This window comes from Dipodomys spectabilis, unplaced genomic scaffold, assembly GCF_019054845.1.
Source record: "Dipodomys spectabilis isolate Male_0828 unplaced genomic scaffold, ASM1905484v1 ptg000108l, whole genome shotgun sequence".
Classification (NCBI taxonomy): domain Eukaryota; kingdom Metazoa; phylum Chordata; class Mammalia; order Rodentia; family Heteromyidae; genus Dipodomys; species Dipodomys spectabilis.
Window position 1 is genome coordinate 6,498,950 of NW_024870785.1, and position 20,692 is coordinate 6,519,641.

Genomic DNA, 20,692 nt, shown 5'->3' on the forward strand with positions numbered 1-20,692 from the left:
ACTCGACCTATCACTCACTAAAATTATAAACACAGGGGATTATGTGCAAATTACACAACCAAAGCAGCCTGTAAAAACAAATTTCCATGAATATCTAATGGAAGAAGGAAAGAGCCTATATTTATGGAATTTCTTCAGACCTACCTGTTTTTCATTCTATGAGAGCATGTGAGCAAGTGCTAATTTGCATAGCTGATAGGAAGCTGAGGTCAACAGCAGGCATGGAGCTAGAAGCTAAGGATGAAGAGATAAAAGATGCAGTCCGATTCTTCATTCACTAACCTCCAAGTCCAAAGGAACAGAAGGCCACAGAAACCTCTAATCAAGATATTTTGGAAAAGCTGATCTGCGACTATACCTGAGTAACATGAGGGAATAAAACAAAACAACAACAAAATAAAAATCAAACCTGACACCTACCTGGTCTGAAAAGATTAGGAAAAGGAAAAGCTTCCAGAATATGTGGCTCTAAACCAAGTCTGAAGAGAGCTATAGGAAAAACAGGAGTGAAGAGATAAGACATTCCATTCATGGGCTGGGAAGGTGGCTCCAGAGAAAGTGGTGTGTCAAAGACCTCAATGTTCTATTTGGAATGATGAAAGTGTTCTGGAAGCAGTGGTAATAGTTATACAACACTGTGATGTTACTGAATTGTACACTTAAAAGGGTAAGCTTGGTGTTACACATATCTTAACACATGTGCTCAGATTGTCTGGGAGGGCAAGGCAGTCATATTAGGTTATCTGTGGGGAAGACTGAGTGGGAGGAGAAAGGACTGAGATGCATCAGGGCTAGATGACAAAGGTTTTGTATTCTGTGCGAAGGGAGTATGGATGGTGCAGAAATGACTAGTAGAGTATTATTACAGACTAGAAATGAAGGTGTGAACTCTGAGTGGCACTGGAGGGGGGAAAGGGATGAATGAATAAACTGGATGCAGACTTTCCATCAAAGACCTGATGTTCTCATCATAGCTTTCAGTGAGACTCAAGGGAAGCAGCATCTATCAACAAGAGTAACAGCATCTATCAACAAGGGTGAGCCAAACACAGCTGATGGGTTCTGGTGACCACTGGTGGGTAAGTTTCACAGTCTGTAAGAGTCTGAAAGGATGGGGGATGGGGACCTGAGAGAATACATACATTATTATCACTGGGAGAATGGGACCTGTTTTATTCTTCCAGGCTACTAAAGCCAACAGCTTACCAGTTAATAAAATATGTTGGCAAAAGGGAAACCATGTTATTCATACTGTTTGCAAACTGCTCTTTTACACTTAACAGTATGGTGAATATCTTCTGTGTCATAACATTCTTCTAGAACTTCAGATTTAAAGCTCAAAAGTATCTGACTTTTTTCAACCAATCACTGATTGTTGGACAATTGGCTTAAGCTTTTAAAGCTATTTTTAAACATCAAGCCCATCATCACCAAGTGACACATCTTTATGGCGACATTTAGAGACAACTAAGTAGTTCATTTGAAGATTCCCTGTCATAAAACACACTCTGTATTTTTTTATGACATGTGTAATGCTATGTGACCAGTTAAAAGAATTACAGCAACTTCCTGGCCCCAATTTTATAAGAAGAAAATAAATTACTCACTTGTTTGGAATATATTAATTTTATCAAGCCAAGCATACCACACAACATGATAGAAGAGGCAGGCAATTCTCTAAATGGTACTCTGATGGCATAAAAGATTAAGTGCATGTGGTGTAAGTGAGCAGCCATGTGCTCTCTATCAGCAAGATCAAGTATACTGTTTTATATCCCATGGCTGCTTACTGGCCTCTCCTTGTGTCAACAATAAATATAGCCAAAAAGAATCTCTACCTATGTTCATGCTATTCCTTCTACCCACAATGCTCCTCAGCTACCCCAATTTCTGTGTCCAGTCAAGCTCCTTCTCACCATTCAGGAAAATGAAAAGTTCAGTTTTACTTCCTAAAAAGACCTCTTCCCCACAATTATCCTGGGCCAATTATCCAGCCTCTTTCTCTATTCTCCCCTCTCTTTTCCCATCCCTCCCCATCCCACATCCCACTCCATCCCTTCCTTCTCCCTTCCCACTCCTTTCCTCCTTTCCTCCCTCCCTCCCTCCCTCTCATCTCTCTCTCTCTCTCATACACACACACACACACACACAGACACACACACACACAGACACACACACACACACACAATTTTAAACTTGATATTCACAAGCCTCTCAGATAAGAACCTTGTGGCTGGGAATGTGGCTTAGTGGTAGATTGCTTGCCTAACATGCATGAAGCCCGGGGTTCAAGTTTTCAGTACCACATAAACAGAAACAGTGGGAAGTGACACTGTGGCTCAAGTGGTAGAGTGCTAGCTTTGAGCAAAGAAAGCACAGAGACAGTGCCCAGGCCCTGAGTTCAAGCCCCAAGACTGGCAAAAAAAAAAAAAAAAAAAAAAAAAAAGAACCTTGTCTTTTGCTTTAATACCCTTCCTTACTCTTAAGGCCTGGAGGTTGAAATGATTGCTACAAAGGAACATTGTGATTCAGAGTGCTACCAAGTTTCATCTACCTATCAATACTCCTCACTATTTTCTAATGAGCCAAATGAGCAGCATATATAACGATGAAGGTTATGTACAGCTTTCTAATTAAAACACACAATAATCTGACACATACTCAATGTGTAACCCTCAATGTGATGCCTGATAATTAAATAACCAATTTGTATATATTACAATCAATGGTATGGCATATGGCTACCAACTTCCTCCATCAGAGATGGGACCCAGCTCATCTACCTCTGTCTGCACCTATCTACCTGCTAAAAGTTCTAAAACAGCCCTTTACTCTACCATACCTTCCCTTCTTTCCACAAACTCTTCACTGAAATTATTTTCATAGGAAATGGGGTTCAGCTGAGAGACTTCTTTCTCTACTTTTGTATTGAACTGTCTGTCACATTTAAGAGCCTTATGTTCTGCCATTCCTTCCCCCAGATTTTTAGGTGGTGACACTTCCTTAAAGGATTAAATGAAACCTAGACTTCCCTCCTTCCCATCCCTCTCCAATGCCTACAAAAGCAAAAAATAAAATAAAAAATTAAAACTTGACACAACAGGTTGAGAACTAGGAAAGACAAAATAATTCATTGAGGTTAACAAACCTCCTCCTCTTGCTACCAAAAAAAAGTAAATGAATGAAGCAGTATGGGAATGCTGATGATACAAACAAGCTAACACCGAATCATATGAAGGGAAGAGTTTTCAGGGAAAGTGAAGGAGAAGAGTAAAGGCAGACATGCCTGTGAGTTGTGGAACTGCTTGATAGGGTAGCAAGAAAGCTGGCTACAAAACAGGGGATCTCACAGAAGGGAAGCCAACTGGGCAATGCCCAAAGCCCAACTTCAATTTTCTACCTGGAGACATCCAAGCAGCTCACTTTCCTTCCCTCTCTCTGAAAGCCAGCGTGTATCGCCAGAAGCAGCTATGTGAAGAGATCATTTAAACTCCTGTTGGTCTCAACTGTTGCATGCTGATTTACTTCTCAAAGATACCTCGAATCATATGCACATTTATTACCCTAAAAACAGGGAAAACAGGCTGGAAGCATGGCTTAAGTTGTAGTGCCCTTACTAGGCAAGCACAGGGTGCCAATTTCAAGCCTCAATATTACCAAAAAATAAAATAAATGGGAATTATACCACATGCTTATAGACAGAGAGAAGCAGACAAGTGTACAAGAACATACTAACATTTCTTGACTAGTCCGAGATGCACTTAAAATTACAGCTTGAAGTTCTTTTCTCTACATGGTGATAAAGGTATTTCAGATTAATATTAAATGCTGGAACAGCCACACACCAGTGTCTTCCATCTGTAATCCTAGCTACTCAGAAGGCTGAGATCTGAGGATTGCAGTTTGAAGCTAGCCTGGGCAGAAAAGTCCTCATGAGACTCATCTCCAATTAACCACTCTAAAACCAGGAGTGGAGCTGTGGTTCAAAGTGATACAGTGCTAGCCTTGAGAAAAAGAGTTCAAGTCCTATAACCACTATCAACAACAAAAAAGCTGGAACACAAATGGTCACAGTAGAATTAAAATGATACCAATGTGCGCCAAGATATGAGTGAATTAAAAAAATGTGAGCTGGGTGCCGGTGCCTGTATTCCTAGCTACTCAGGAGGCTGAGATCTGAGGATCGAGGTTCAAAGCCAGCCTGGGCAAGAAAGTCTGCAAGACTCTTATCTCCAATTAACCACCAGAAAACCGGAAGTGTCACGTCACTGTGGCTCAAGTGGTAGCATGCTAGCCTTGAGCTGAAGTGCTAGGGACAGTGCCCAGGCCCAGAGTTTTCAAGCCCTCCTTGAGCTGAAGAGCTAGGGACAGTGCCCAGGCCCAGAGTTTTCAAGCCCCATGACCAACAAAAACAAAAAAAAATGTGGTATATCCATACAATGGAATATCACTTGGCAATAAAAAGAAATTGACTCAGGAGGCTGAGGCAGGAAGATCACTATTTCCAAGCCAAAGCAAACAAACAAACAAACCTCTATACAGAGATTGTCTCCAAAATAAATTGATTAAATTGGAAGGGAGCATAGGAATGGGAATGCAGTTAATGTCACAATTATTCAATTAAAATTGTTAAATACTAAAGTTACCAAATTTTACTGCATTAATAAAGAACTGCTGATACATGTTACAATATGAGTGAACTTTTTGAAAGTACTAAGTTCAAGATCAAAGCCAGAACAAAAAGAACATATTCTATGACTCTACTTATATGAAATGTTCTAATTCATACAAAGAAATTAGTGATTGCTAGAAGCTAGAAGTAGAAGAAAATAGGAGTCGCTGCTAATTGGGTTAGACTTTTTTTTTTTGCCAGTCCTGGGGCTTGAACTGCCTGGACGCTGTCCCTGAGCTTCTTTTGCTTAAGGCTAGCATTCTACCACTTGAGCCACAGTGCCACGTCTGGCTTTTTCTGTGTATGTGGTGCTGAGGAATCAAGCCCAGGGCTTTAATGCATGCTAGGCAAGCACTCTACCACTGAGTCACATTCCCAGCCTGATTGTTGTTTTGTTTGTTTTTTTTTTGAGGTTGGGAAAATATTTTTAAACTCGAGTGGTAATAGCTGAATAACTCTGAATGTCCCAAAAGCCAATGAACTATACATTTTATTTCCTTTTTCTTCTTAGCACTTGTAGGTGTTGACTTAAGGAACTCATACCAACACAGCTTACTTGCCCAGCTGGCACTCTACCACTTGAGCCATACCTCTAGCCTGGCATTTTGCTGGGTAACTGGGGAGGAAATATCTTGGAGTTTTCTTCCTGGGCTGGCTTTGAACTGCAATCTTCCAGATATTAGCCTTCTAAAATAGCTAAGATTAAATGTATGAGCCACCAATGCCTTTATAGTTATGTTACTCACCTAACACTCAAGTTCTCTCTGCTAGCTTTCTTTCATCATCTTTTGCCAATTTTGGATTTCTGTGATTTCCTCTAAACCATGTTTTTTTTCCCTGCCTCAGGCTAAAAAATGTATTCTTTTCTTTGTCTTATGACTTGTATGTCCCTCTCCAACTCCCCATATTTAAAGCTTCTACTATATCTTGACTCTCTCAGGACTTTAGGAAAGGTTTAAACATGCTCATAGCACTTCTTGAAGATGGTCAGTGGGCTAGTATAGTAGCCTGTCACACTTTAAGAGCAGGAACAAGATGTGTCTGCCAGTACCCCACGACTACTGTCTGGCACAGAATGGTTAGGCACTTAAGAAGTACTTTTTGAATGATTGAATTAATAATGATGCACTTCTTTTAGCCTTACTGATTCATTATTTCATTTCTTTTGATCATTTTATATCAAATTACTCTACCACTCATATCAATTTGATAATGGCTCTAGAGCTCAATTAATTGTTCATCATTTCCATAAGATTATCAACAGCTGAGCTGCTGAGAATCTGGCCTCAGTACATATAGATATTCCACCATTTGATACATTGGTATCTAAACCTATATGAAGAGAAAATGCCCAAATATTCATTCTTTATGAGCTGTGAAAGAAAAGAAAGTGATCAACCAGTAGTAACTTCTGTAGGGTCTCAAGCCAGGGTAAGAAGCCACTGGCTATCTGCCTCCCTCCCTTTTCTCTGCTGTGTGAAGATTTTTAACCAGGCTTTTTCTCTCACTCTCACTGCCCGTGAAGACGCGCTGCTGATTACAGCCCTGAGTGTAGCCTAGTCAAGTGCCTCCACTTCATTCTACGTGAGCCAGATTAAATGTTGCTAGACATCATCATCTGTCCTTAACCCCACCTTTTCTGTCTCTGCCTTTCTTTTGGCAAGATGGTGTCCTTCGAACCTAAGCTCCGTCTCAGGTTGCTTCTCAAAAGCCCTCCCCAGCCCCCACCCCAATTAGTCCTTGGGAGCAAAATAAATGGAAGAGACAGATTATCAAGAGGCTTCCTTACATTCTGTTCCCACTAGAACTTTCCAGCTCTTGTCTCCACACACACACAAACACACACACACAAACACACACACACACACACACACACACACACACAGAAGCAAGCCTTATTTTAATGTTTTTAAATCCCTTCTGAACATCTAAGAATAATTATGCTCTAGATTTTATATTTATTCCATCTGTCCTGGCTTTTTCACCACCGATTCCCTCCCAGGTGCAGAGGTGGATGCACAGGGTCTCTCTTCTGCCAGGATAATATAATCAAATAAGCACTATTGCACCCTAACACTTACCCGCAGCTACAGGCCTCCTCCACTTCCTATGCTTCCTTTCTCCCTGTTGTTCTCTTTGAATGCTGCTCCTCCTCCTTGTTCTCTACTTCACACAGTGAAATTTTGGTCTCTCTTGTGCTCACAAGCAAGCACTGGCCACGGAGAATTCACATGAAAGACGCATATGCCCTAGATGAGCCACCTGCAATTTTATTCTGTAGAAGCTGGTAAATATAAAATTTCTGCACTTAATAAAACACTTGCTTCTGGCTTTTGTACTGCACTGGATTTGCTCTCTTCACCTCCCCCCGCCCCCTTCTATGGCTTCTTCAAAGACTTTGATCACCTTCTCACCTTGCACGTAACCCTTCAGGGCAGGATATGCTCTCTGCCATCTATCAGGAAAATATAAAATGGCCCTCTAGATTCCTCCAAAACCTCCAAAAAGGTTTCCTTTAACCAAATAATTCTTTTGGAATTGGAATCCCCAAAACACTCTGAGAATAAAAGTTTTGTGTGTGTGCGTGTCTGTCTGTCTGCCTACTGTCTGTGTCTGTCTCTTGGGGACAATAAGATCACCAGGTAGAAAAAAAAGGCAAGTGGAGAAAAATAAAATTCCTTTAAAAAAAAAGAGTTGAAAGAAGAAAAAGGGCTAGGTGTGTGCACACCTGTAATATTAGTTACTTGGAAGGCAGAGGTGGGGAGAACCACAGTGTAAGGCCACTCCAGGCAAAAAAGTTAGCAAGACCTCATCTCAATCAATAACTATGTATGGTGGTATATGCATGTGATCACACCTACACAGGAGACTATTATAAGCATGAAGATTACAGTCTGAAGTCTGTCCTAGACTAAAATTAGAACCCCTATCCAAAAAATATCTAACGTAGTAAGAGTCGGGGTGGAGCATGGCTCAAGTAGAAGAATGCCTATCTCACAAGCTTGAGACCTGGAGTTCAAATCCTAATACTGTCAAAATCTATCCCCCAGAAATGTATGGAACTAGAACAAATCATGTTGAGCGAGATAAGCCAAGATCAGAGAGACAAACGGCACATGGTCTCCCTGATACACAGATGTTAAATTCAAAATGCAAGGAGATATGACAAAGTAAACAGGCCTCAAGAAACAAAGGACCTCTTCTTAATTTGTCCTATCATTTTTAGATGACTCCATGTTCTTGACCTCACTTACGGTACATACATATACATCTGAGGGAAGCTAGAAGGAAGGTACAGAACCAGAGGAAAAAATACAACAGAGGGGCCCATCAGCTGCACTGGACATTGATGAAAGTGAACTAAGCAACCCAAGGGCAGCGATGGGAGGGAGGGAATGAGAGAGAAAGCAGGAATAGCTGACACTAAGCAAAAGGAAAGAAATGTACATATCACCCAATTTGGAAAAAATAGCTGTAGTGGCAAGTTTTTGAGAGTCCATAAGCTTTATAGACCATGATAATGACAATGCTCCTCATGAAGGTTAAAATGTGTTTGTGACTTGAACTAAGTATCACTATCCTACAATACTGTGAAATTTGTGAGATTTATGTAATCACTTAATCTCAAGAAAGAAAGAAAAAAATCTATCCCCCAGGAAAAGGAGAGAAAAGGATCTCAGAAAACTGCACAGTGAGCACATCTCTTCCCAAGTGGAGCACAAGGTCATCCCAGAACCTGCAGGGTTAGAGTCCACAGAGGTCTTCTTAACAGCATGTTTCTGGGGATCCTTCATTCACCACCACTCATCAGGATGTGCATGCTTCCACATGACAGTAACAAAATGCAAATGTAGTGGCTATTTATACATAATTTCTGAGAATCTCAAACTCACTGAATATAATTTTTTAAATATGGTAGCGATAGCTATTTCCATATTTAGATATAGTACCACCAAAATTCTTTCCCATGTTAAAAAAAAACGCTGTCATTATGACAACATTCAGGTACAGAAAATTACGGTCAGCCGGGCACTGGTGGCTCACGCCTGTAATCCTAGCTACTCAGGAGGCTGAGATCTGAGGATCGTGGTTCAAAGCCAGCCCGGGCAGGAGAGACCGTGAGACTCCTATCTCCAATAAACCACCAGAAAACCGGAAGTGGCGCTGTGGCTCAAGTGGTAGAGCGCTCGCCTTGAGCTGAAGAGCTGAGGGACAGCGCCCAGGCCCAGAGTTCAGGCCCCACGACCGACAAAATAAATAAATAAATAAATAAGAAAATTACGGTCAATGTAATGTTTTTTAAACATTCAGGGATAGAACATATTATTCAGCCTTTGTGTATTGCCTTCAGGAATATAAAGTGTGCCTTGTTTTTTTTTGTTGTTGCTGTTGTTTTAGGGTTTTTGTTGTTGTTATTATTGTTGCTGTGTGTTAGGGATTGAACCCAGGGCCTTTTGCATGCTAGACAAGCAGTCTATACTGAAATACATTCTAGCCCTTTTTGGTTTTTTGGTTGTTTTTTTGTTTTTTTTTTTAAGTTACTTTGAGACCAGGTCTTTCTAAGTTCCAGACTGGCCTCAAACCTTCTGGCTTTCCTTCCAAGTAGCTGAGATTATAGGTGTATGTCACCATGCTGGACCCTTCTGGTTTTTATGTATTACTTTTTATTTATTTTATTTTTTATTTTCTGCTGGTCCTGGGGCTCAAACTCAGGGTCTGGGCTCTATCCCAAGGCCTCTGTGCTCAAGGCTAGTGCTCTACCACTTGAGCCACAGTGCCCCTTCTGGCTTTTTCTGCTTATGTGGTACTCAGGAATTGAACCTAGGGCTTCATGCATGCTAGGCAAGCATTCTACCACTAAGCCAAATCCCCAGCTCTGTGTATTACTTTTTAAGATGTTCTTCTCAACTATAGACTTCTCTCTGGCTACTTTTTCTTCTGTCTTCAACAAACTGGCTGCTCATTTCAAATAATTTATGTTCTCAGGTACCTGTTTTTCAAGAAATGCAAACTTTCTTTTCCCTAAGACTTTCTCTCTCTCTCTCTTTCTCTCTCTGTGTGTGTGTGTGTGTGTGTGTGTGTGTGTGTGTGTGTGTGTGTGTATGTGTGTGTGTGTCACGGGGCTTGAACTCTGGGCCTGGGCGCTGTCCCTGATCTCTTCAGGTCAAGGCTAGTATGCTTCCACTTGAGCCACTTCTGGTTTTCTAGTTGTTTAATGGAGATAAGAGTCTCATGGCATTTCCTACCCAGGCTGGCTTTGAACTGTGATCCTTAGATCTCAGCCTCCAGAGTAGCTAGGATTAGAGGTGTGCAACAGGAGTGCCCGGCTTCCCTAAGACTTTTTCTACTGTGTAGAGTTGTGACTCCTACCTGTACTTATGATTACTCTTCTAAGCCCCCAGAGCATCCCCAGGCCTCTTGCAGAGAAGTCAATGAGTCTATGATAATCTTGCCAGGCACTTTTCTTTTTGACTCACAGTAGTTGTTCATTTATATTATAATTTATGTGGTACAGGCTGATATTCTGACGCATATATTCTTTACACAATGACCCAATCAGGGCAACTGGCAGGTTCATCACCTTATACATTTAGCATTTCTTTGTGGTGAGAACATTCAGTATTTCATATAATGTGTGCATTCCACAAATGAAACTTGTTTTCTCTGCTCTTCCAAAAGCATCTGATAACATGAAAACTCTAAGGTAAGAATCTCAGACTTTCAGCTCTCAGCCTCCTGAGTAGCTAGGATTACAGGGATGAGCCACTTTCCATGTATGCATAGAAAGCATACATTTATAAGTCAAGGTGTTATTTCCCCTAGAAATGAGTGATTGAAGTATACATCAAATTTTGCATTCCAGTAAGTAAATCCCAATAAGCACAGACAGCCCATCCTTGGCTCTGTTGTCCCTCCCCTCCATAAGGACAAGAAACCTTGATATTAGAATCATTATTGGAGAGAGAACTCCTTACCTGAATGTATGTGGCTTTTAACAGCATTGTTCACACTATATCAGTGTGTGTGTGTGTGTGTGTGTGTGTGTGTGTGTGTGTGTACATGTGCACACAGGCCAGTACTGCAACTTGAACTCCTAGCTTCATGCTCTCACCTTTTTTTTTTCCTTTAACTTTTTGCTTGTTAGCAAATGGAGATACATCTCATAGATTTGTCTGCCAGGCTGACTTCAAACTTTGATCCTCTGATCTCAGCCTCCTAAGTACCTTATATAATAGGTGTGATGGGGCTGTGAAGGTGGCTCAGTGGTAGAGTGCATGCCTGAGGCCCTGGGCTCTATTCCTCAGCACCACATAAGCAAAAAGAAAAAAGCCAGAAGTGGTGCTGTGGCTCAAGTGGTAGAGCGCTAGCTTTGAGCTGAAGAGCTGAGGGACAGCGCCCAGGCCCAGAGTTCAGGGACCATGACCGGACCCAAAAAAAAAAAATGAGACAGACTGTAATTATTTTTTACTTTGTAATTATTTTTTATGTTGCTCCAAATGATGAAGGCAGATTAAAAGAAAAACAATTAAAGGCTGGGATGTAGTTCAATGGCAAAGCGCTTGCCTAGCAAGTGCAACGTCCTGAGTTTGATCCCAAGTACCAAAAAAATAAAAGACAAAAAAAATACAGTGAAAAAAAATAAACAAATCTCCAAAGAATGAAACAATATTTTATGCTAGGTATGATTTTTCTCATAAAATACTCATTCATTTTAGTACACCTTAAAAAATAAAACTTTTTTTTTACATTAACTTAAATAAAAGGAAGCTAACGAGACAGCAGCCACTCAAAGTGACTTTGAAAACCTTAGGTCCCAATTTTCCTTAACTTAACCAGGAGAAGGAAATAATTCTACCTGTGACAACCTTATCAGTTGCAGGGATCAGAAAATGGAGCTGCTCCTCTTTCACCAATAGAGGAGAGAGCGGCTTCCAGAGTCTACAGTTACCAGGGATTCCCAGAGCTTCAACTCCATCTAAGACACAAGAGTCAGATCAACAAATGCAATCTCTTCTTGTCAGTACTAGTGGAGTTGAAACATATGACCTGGCCATTGGACCCACAAAGTGTGTTGTGATAAGGTGTCGTGAACTCTATTACACACCAACAAATGGATTTGGCCAAGGCAAAGTATATTAGGTTTCAAACATGTCTGAAGGAGCCGTAAAGGCCAGAGAGGAGGCAGTAGTAAAACCTAGCAACCACAAAAAAGAGAAATCTGATGCCAAGGAAGGAAACTTACACACCACTTATAGGTTTTATACCCAAGGCAGGCTTGTTAAAACGCTAAATGTCTACACAAAACAAAACCCAACTCATCTTTTCCAGAGGGAGAAACTAATATAGATGCCTCTTCTTTTGGATGGAAACAAGAATGGGTCATTTATTAAGGACAAAGCAAAGTTTTCTCAAATAACTACTGATATGAGACAGAAGCCAAAAGAATACAAACAGTCAAATACGAAGACGGAAAATCTATTTAAACACACACACACACACACACACACACACACAGATGCTGGGCATGGTAGCTCATGCCAGTAATCCTACCTACTTAGAAGGCTGAGATCAGGAGGATCAAATTTTGAGGCCATCCTGGGCAAAATGTGTTTGGGAGATCCCTGTCTTAACTAAAAAGGCAGGGGGCAGTTAATGGTCCAGGCCATTCCAGGCCAAACATAAGGCCCTATCTGAAAAAGAGCTAAAGCAAAAAGGGTTGAAAGTGTGAAAGTGTGGCGTGCCTAGCAAGCACAAGGCACTGAGGTCAAACCCCAGTACTGGAAAGAAAATCAAAACTGGGGAGGGAAGGGATAGTGGGACAACAACAAGGGAAATGGTAACAATGATCAACAAATAATGTACTCATTGCCTTACTCATGTAACTATAACTATACAGCACCTTTACAATAAAAGAAAAGAAAAAGAAAATCAAAATTGTTACAATTCCAAAGTTGTTTTTTTTTTTTTTTGTCGATCATGGAGCCTGAACTCTGGGTCTGGGCTCTGTCCCTCAGCTCTTCAGCTCAAGGCTAGTGCTTTACTACTTGAGCCAAGCACCACTTCTGGCTTTTCCTACTTATGTGGTGCTGAGGAATCGAACCCAGAGCCTCATGCATGCAAGGCAAGCACTCTACCACTGAGCCACTTTCCCAGCTTCTAAAGATTTTTATTAAGAATAAAATTATAGGCCAAACACAATGGCTCAAGATTGTAATCTAAGCTATTCAGGAGGTGGAGATCAGGAGGACTATGGTTCAAGGCCAGTTCAGGTGAAAAGTTAGCAAAATCTCATCTCCACCAATAAACCAAGTATAGTAGCATCTCAGCTAGGTAGGAGTGGATGTGTAGGGACAGGTCTGAAGATAGCTCAGAGCAAAAATGCAAGGTCCTATCTGAAAAATAACACCAAGTGGTAGATCACCTATGGTTAGAAAGTGCGAGGCCCTGAATCCAAACCCTAATACCATCAGCACACACACATACCCAAAAGGAATAAGACTGTAAAACCATAGCTCAACAATGCATTGGCAAAATGTTTTCATAGATATTTTCTTTTTTTTTTTCCTGTCTTATTCTCTTATAACTCTGGGAAGTAGACTAGATACATCATCATCTCTTTCAGCTATTTGGAAAACATACACCAAAAAGAACTTAACAAAATGACCCATTCAAGGCCACATTGGTACCACAAAGCAAAGCCAAGACCTGACTGCAAGTTTTCTCAGTACAAGTATAATGTTCCTTTCGTGGTACCATTATTAAATGGTATTCGAAGACAATTCTAGCCACATTGTACTTACTCATCAATCCCAAGATTGTTGACACAGAACTGCTTTCACACTCTGGAAATTTTTAAGAGAAATCTCAATAAAGGAAGACTTTCAGAACTGAATCTTCCTTACAGAAAACAAAAACAAAAACGTATTGTAACCATTCTAATTGCATCTCATGATTTTTTCATTTATTTTTATTTTTTGCCCATCCTGGGCTTGAACTCAGGGTCTGGGCACTGTCCCTGAGCTTCTTTTGCTCAAGGTTCTAGCACTTTATCACTTGAGCCACAATGCCACTTCTGGCTTTTTCTCCTTATGTGGTATTGAGGAATCGAGCCCAGGGCTTCATGCATACTAGACAAGCACTCTACCACTAAGCCACATTCCCAGCTCTAATGAATTCAATTTTATCCTTTTCACATTGATGAGCTTATGGGACTGTTTGTCAAAACTGATAACAAAACATAACGTCTGCTTCCCCATGACAAATCCTTGCTTGTTCCCTCACCTTCTTCCATAATGTGTTGTCATTTATAATCTCTGACGGCTGAACTACATTTCCTACCTGACATAGAAACCAGGCACAAGAGTTTAGAAGGCTCTGAACTAGAAACTGGTTTTCTAAAGAAAAGATAATCCTAACTCTCACTTCTATAAGCTACCCCATGGAAAATTTCTCATTATTGAAGACTTATTTTTAAATAAGTTTAATATGGGTTAAAAAAAAAACTTTCAGCCAGTAGGCTTTTCATCCTACTTCTCCCTTAATCTAACAACAGTAGAATTTGAAACTTGTTACTGTTGATTAAGGGGTACTGAATATATGAGCCGAGTCTATTGCAGATGAAATATAGGCTGCTGGGTAAGGCAATTTACTTCTCCACATCTCCATCTCTCTCTTGTGTGATGCTCTAAGGATCAAAGCCAGGGCCTCACACATGCCAGGCAAGTACCCTCATACTGAGCCATATCCTTATCCTCTAAAAATCATATGAAAATGCAACAGACCAAGAAAATAGCTAAAATAATCTTGAAAAAGGACCAAGTTGATAGACTCACACTTTCTGATTTCAAAACTTCTTGCAAAGCTAAACTAACTAAAAACTATTACTACAATAAGGGTAGATAGATAGATCAATGGGACAAAATTAAGAGTCCACAAATAAAACCTATACATGTATGATCAATAATCTTCAACAAAATGCATCAACACAATTCAACAGGGGAAAGAATCACTTTGTTAGCTAATAATGCCAGATGACTGAATATCTATATGTTCAAGTATAGCTTTGGACCAGTATTTCACACATAAAAATTGACTAAAAGTGAATCATACACCTTAATGCAAGATTTAATACTCTAAAACTCTTAGAAAAAAAGTACATGTATAAATCTTGGCATGGAATTAGACAAGGATTTCTCAGCTATGACACCAAAAGCAAAAAAAAAAAAAAAGATTAAGAGCCAGGCACAATGTTGCACACCTGACATCACAGCACTCAGGAGGTTGAAGCAAGAAGATCAGAAGGGGGTAACAATGCTCAATAGAAAATGTACTTATTGCCTTACTCATGTAACTGTAACCCCTCTGTACAGTACCTTTACAATAAAAAAAAATTAAAGAAAGAAGATCAGGAGTTCAGGGTCAACCCAAGCTACACTGCCAGATTCCATCTGAATAATAATGATAGTAATAATAATAGTAACAGTAATAATATCAACAATAATAAAACAGGTTGACTAATAAGCTTAAATTCAATAAAAGTAAATAAAACTTTTTTCAAGTGAAAGGTTGTTGGGATAGGGTCTCACTATTTTGCCAGGCTGGCTTGAAATCACAATCCTCCGGTCTAAACTTCTCTAGCGCTGGGACGACAAATGTATGCTATTACATCCAGCAAATGAAACCTGTTTTGCTTCAAAAAGATAAAATTAAGAAAATAAAAAAATAATCTGGAGAAAATATATTCACTTCTCTTTCTGATAAATGTATTATATCTAGAATATATAAAGAACTCTTACAACCCAACAAAAGGACAAATAACCCAACCCTGGGGCTTGAACTCAGGGACTGAGTGCTGTCCCTGAGCTTTTGTGATCAAGGTTAGCTCTCTACCACTTGAGTCACAGCTCCATTTCTTGCTTTTAGGTGTTTAACTAAAGATAAGAGTCACAGGGACTTTTTTGCCCAGGGTGGCTGTGAGCCACCATCCTCAGAGCTCAGCCTCCCAAACAGCTAGGATTATATGTGTGAGCCACCAATGCCTAGCTGGGCAAAAGGTTTTAATAGACATATCCTCAAGTACATGAAAAGAAGCTGAATATCTTCAGTCAAGCCACAAGGAGAGCCCAATACCAGTGCCTCAGGACTGTAATCCTAAGCTACTCAGAAGGCCCAGATCTGAGGATCATGCTTTGAAGTCAGACCTGACAGAAAAGTCCCCAGGAGACTTTAATCTCCAAGTAACCATTCAAAAACCAGAAGTGGAGCTGTGGCTCAAAATGGTAGAGCACTAGCTTCAAGCAAAAGAGCTCAGGTACAGCACCACAGGCTCTAAACTCAAGCCCCACAACCACCAAAAACAAAAACCCACCATGAGATACTACATCACACATTGGAATGGCTCCAATCAAAAAGACAACAGTGAGGACTGCCTTTTATGCAGGTGCTGTGAAAAACTGACAGTTCCTCAAAACATAAAACACAAGCAAAGCATTGTGGTATATGCCTATAATTCCAACAACTCAAGAAACTGAGGCAGGAAGATGACAAGTTTGAGGCTGGCCTGAGCTACATAGCAATATTCTGTCTCCACTCTTAGCAATGTAGCCCAAGGAAAATAAAAACATTTCCACAGCTGGGCACTGGTTCACGACTGTAATTCTTAGCTACTCAAGATGCTAAGATCTGAGGATCACAGTTCAAACCCAGCCCCACCAGGAAAGTCTGTGAGACTCTATTTCCAATTAACCGCCAGAAAACCGGAAGTGGTGCTATGGCTCAAAGTGATAGAGTGCTAGCTTTGAGCAAAAGAGCTCATGGACAGCACCCAGGTCCTGAGTCCAAGCCTCACAACTGACAAAAACAAAAAACAAAAAACTTCCACACAAAAACTTCATAACTTCATAACGGTTATGCACTATTATCTATAACAGTACATTACGGGAGCCATAACCTGCCCACACAGAGGGGCAGGAACGTGTAAGCGGCAGAATGTTGGTGTGGTTTGGGGTCTGCAGGCCTCCTCACCCAATGCAGTAAGGCTCACACAACAGTGGCTATTCTTGTTGATAGCACTGTAAACTCTTGTGATAACTAGCCAACACGAGCTTCAGCTGTGCAACCTACCACCTAAAGAAGAAGGGGAAATGGCTTGTAATGAGTTTTCTTTTCATGTATCAAGTCTGGAGGAACTTGCTGGAGTTTTGCAGAAAGAACTTTGCTGATGTTTAAGGTCTCTGTAGTTGACTGCCCTGATTTGATTAAAGAACCATTTACCCTTCCCATAAATGGTGTATGATCTGAATAAGATCGCAAAAGAAATCAAGCTGCCAAAAGCTTTTATTCTTGGAGCAGGGGCCAGGCCCATTCCAAACTCCTGGGTTCAATTCTGAGTTTATGCCAGTTATACAAACAGAAAGTGAACACAATCCTCCTGTGAAAGGAAGTTACATTGAGCAGATTAACTTTGTAGATGGAGGGTGCCTACTAGAGAAATACAGTCAGAAATATCATGATTTTCGGCGGGGCGGGGGAGGATGGGAAGGGATAGGAAGGGGAAACAAAGGAGGAGGCTACAATACTTGATAAGAAATGTACTCATTATCTTGCCCACATAATTGTAACCCCTCTGTACAGTATTTTCACAATAAAAAAAAAATCATGATTTTCAATGTGTATTACTGGTTAATCTTTTTGCCAGTGAGGGCCAACCTGTCAAGGTCATTGAAATAAAAGCCAAAAAAAGAACTGGACAACTTAACTTTGTGGCTTGTATGAGACAAGCTCTGGAACACCATTAGAAAACAAACCCATAGGGATGAGAGGCACTTTCCTAGTTCAGAAGGGAATACATTATGCCTGCAGAATTTTTCTCCTGCCCACTGAACTCTGATGAACAGGTGAATGGCTTCATTTTTATGCGATGAAGGCTCCTCTGGTTTGTCTTCTAGTTTTGTCCCCAGAGACCAAGGGTTTGATTTGTAACTGGAACACACTCATTTTCATTAGTCATCATGGAGAAGGTGGACTTTACCATTATGACACTACCCAAAACACCGTTGGTTATTTCCCACCTGCCCAGTTTCTCTACTAAATTGATATATCAAAAGAGTCCCATTCATTTGGTGATTAAATCAGCTGATGCTGATTCATCAGCTCATTAATTTTTTTTTTTTTTTTTTGGGTCCGGTCGTGGGACCTGAACTCTGGGCCTGGACGCTGTCCCTCAGCTCTTCAGCTCAAGGCTAGCGCTCTACCACTTGAGCCACAGCGCCACTTCTGGCTTTTTCTTTTTGCTTATGTGGTGTTGAGGAATCGAACCCAGGGCCTCAGGCTTGCAAGGCAAGCGCTCTACCACTGAGCCACCTTCCCAGCCCCATCAGCTCATTAATTGATAGCAATATAAAATCCAATAGAAGTTTTCTTTCAGCTAGAATCCTGTTTTAATAGTATTTGAAAGGAAGAGGTATGTTGACATAGGTCACAGACTATGGTCTGTCTCAGAGAGTTTATTAGGAACAAAGATATGTAATTGAGGCTTATTTTTTATGTACTCATTTTATTGAATCAACATCATTTTTTTAATCTTCAATATCAGCAAAGTCTAGTTTTCGTTTATATCTCAACTATGAACATGAACAGGAATCATGGTAAATGGAATCATATACTCATTAATGATAATTATTCCTACTATCTAATAGAAACATGTCTGAGTAACATTTGAAATTTCAAACTAGTCTGACAACTAATAAGCAGCTTATTTTAAAGTTTTAGGGGAAAAAAATCAATGTTTATGATATTGATTCTTGTTCAATCTTTGTACTAAATTTTAAAAATCCACTCTAGAAATCGGACTATAGGGCTGGGAAGGTAGCTTAGTGGTAGAGTGCTTGCCTTGCATACATGAGGCCCTGGATTCAATTCCTCAGCACCAAATAAATAGAAAAAGCCAGAAGTGGTGCTGTGGCTCAAGTGGTAGAGCACTAGCCTTGAGCTGAAGAGCTGAGGGACAGTTCAAGCCCCATGACTGACCAAAAAAAAAAAAAACAGACTATAGTTTTTTTTTCACGGAACAAAGTGGGCAGTGGGGAGGCTGTCACTCTATCCGGGAAGTTATGCCATACTCAAAATTTGCCTTTCACCAAAGAAACACATGAGGAAATGTTCATCATCCCTGGTGGTGAAGGAAATGCAAATAAAGACAACCCTGAGATACCACCTTACCCCAGTCAGAATGTCCCACATCCACAAATCAGCCAACGACAAATGCTGGAGGGGATGTGGAGAAAGAGGAACCCTATTACACTGCTGGTGGGAATGTACACTTATACAACCACTTTGGAAAGCAGTCTGGAGGGTCCTTAGAAAGCTAAAGATTGACCTCCCTTACGACCCAGTCATACCACTTCTAGGCATCTACCCTGAACAACAGGAACCAATATACAAGGACACGTGCACCTCCATGTTTATTGCAGCACTGTTCGCAATAGCTAGGATATGGAAACAACCTAGGTGCCCCACCACAGATGAATGGATCCAAAAATTGTGGTATCTATACACAATGGAATATTATGCAGCCATTAGAAATGACAAAATAATGGCATTTGCAGGGAAATGGATGGAGCTAGAAGGAATCATGTTGAGCGAGGTAAGCCAAGAACGAAGAGACAAACGGTACATGGTCTCCCTGATAAGTGGATGCTAAATCCAAAAGATTAGGTGATACGACAAAACTAACAGGACTTAAGAAACAAAGAACTCCCGCTCATCTGGTTGAACCACTACTAAATATCCTCATGCTGCTGATCACAAATATGGTATATAACATGTGAACACTGTTATATATTACAGACTGTGGTAGACAATTTGCTCCAGGGAAGTTAGAATGAACTTGTGACTTTGAAATTATGTAATCATTTAATCACAATCAAAAAAAAAAAAAAAAAAAAAGAACCTCGGGGAAGGGAGGGAGGGAGGGGATGGTAGGGGGAAAACAATGGAGGGGGTAACAATGTTCAAGAGGAAGTGTACTCATAACCTCACTCATGTAACTGTAACCCTCTGTATAGTAGCTTTACAATAAAAAAAAAAAAAAAAAAAAAAAACAAAGCAAGAATCAGAAAAAAAAAAAAAATTTGCCTTTCACAAATATTAGCAACAGTTGGTTAATCATGATTCTTCCCTAATTGTGACTGTCAGTCAGAAGCAGTTTGTACCTCATTGGCTATTTGCAAGAATACTTTTGTACAATCAGCATATGTGAAGCCCCTCGACAACACCTTAGATACTAATTCAACAGTCTAGTGAGAAGCAGACATGTGAATATTTATACCTCAAGGTCCCCCTAAGCTCTTCCCAGCAACACTGGGAGGGATTGCCCTAGAATAAGGAGGGCTGAGGGCCTGATAATCCATGCTGTGAGAGAATAAGCATTGGATGACAAGAAGAAACTGATAGAAAAGCAGCCACAGAAAGATCGTGGAAGCTCTTCTATGCTGTGCTAAATGGCTGCAGTGATCCAGTATGTGATAGAAAAGCCAGGAAGGGCTTTAAAAAGAGAAAAACATCAGAGTCAAAGATGGGAATGGGGCCACTGCTCTGTAAGAAAGGAAAGTTTAGACCACTTAGATCCCACATCTAGCCAACACAAATGGGAAGCCAAGGAGTGCAATGTATTCAGAGCCAAATATTTACTGTCTGGTCCAACAGAAGGTCCCTACTCAGCTTTAGGGCACTCTGGCAGAGACTTGTAGGGTATTTACCATAATCCATTGACTGTTGAATACGTCAAATATCATGCACCAAAGGAGTCCAAGCCCAGAAGGTTCCTTTAGGTCATCAGACCTCTACCATGGTACACAACTGTGACAACAAAACATAGATCTCCCATATTCTTTCATCATCCTCTACCTGCTTCTTCAAATTCTCCATCCAGATTCGCACCAGGGATTTCTGCTTAAGTCTGGTCTCGCTCCATCATGGGTTTTTCTGGGTTTGATCCTTTGTGCTTCCCTGTTTAGACAA

At 40.5% G+C, this 20,692-nt stretch overlaps 1 protein-coding gene and 1 pseudogene across 5 annotated transcripts in view; one reads left to right on the plus strand and one right to left on the minus strand.

The window, feature by feature from the left end:
• Nucleotides 1-20,692, minus strand: part of Frmd5 (FERM domain containing 5) — a 238,372-nt gene that overhangs the window by 204,823 nt on the left and 12,857 nt on the right. The window lies entirely within an intron of this gene.
• Nucleotides 16,745-17,801, plus strand: LOC122114671 (annotated as a pseudogene).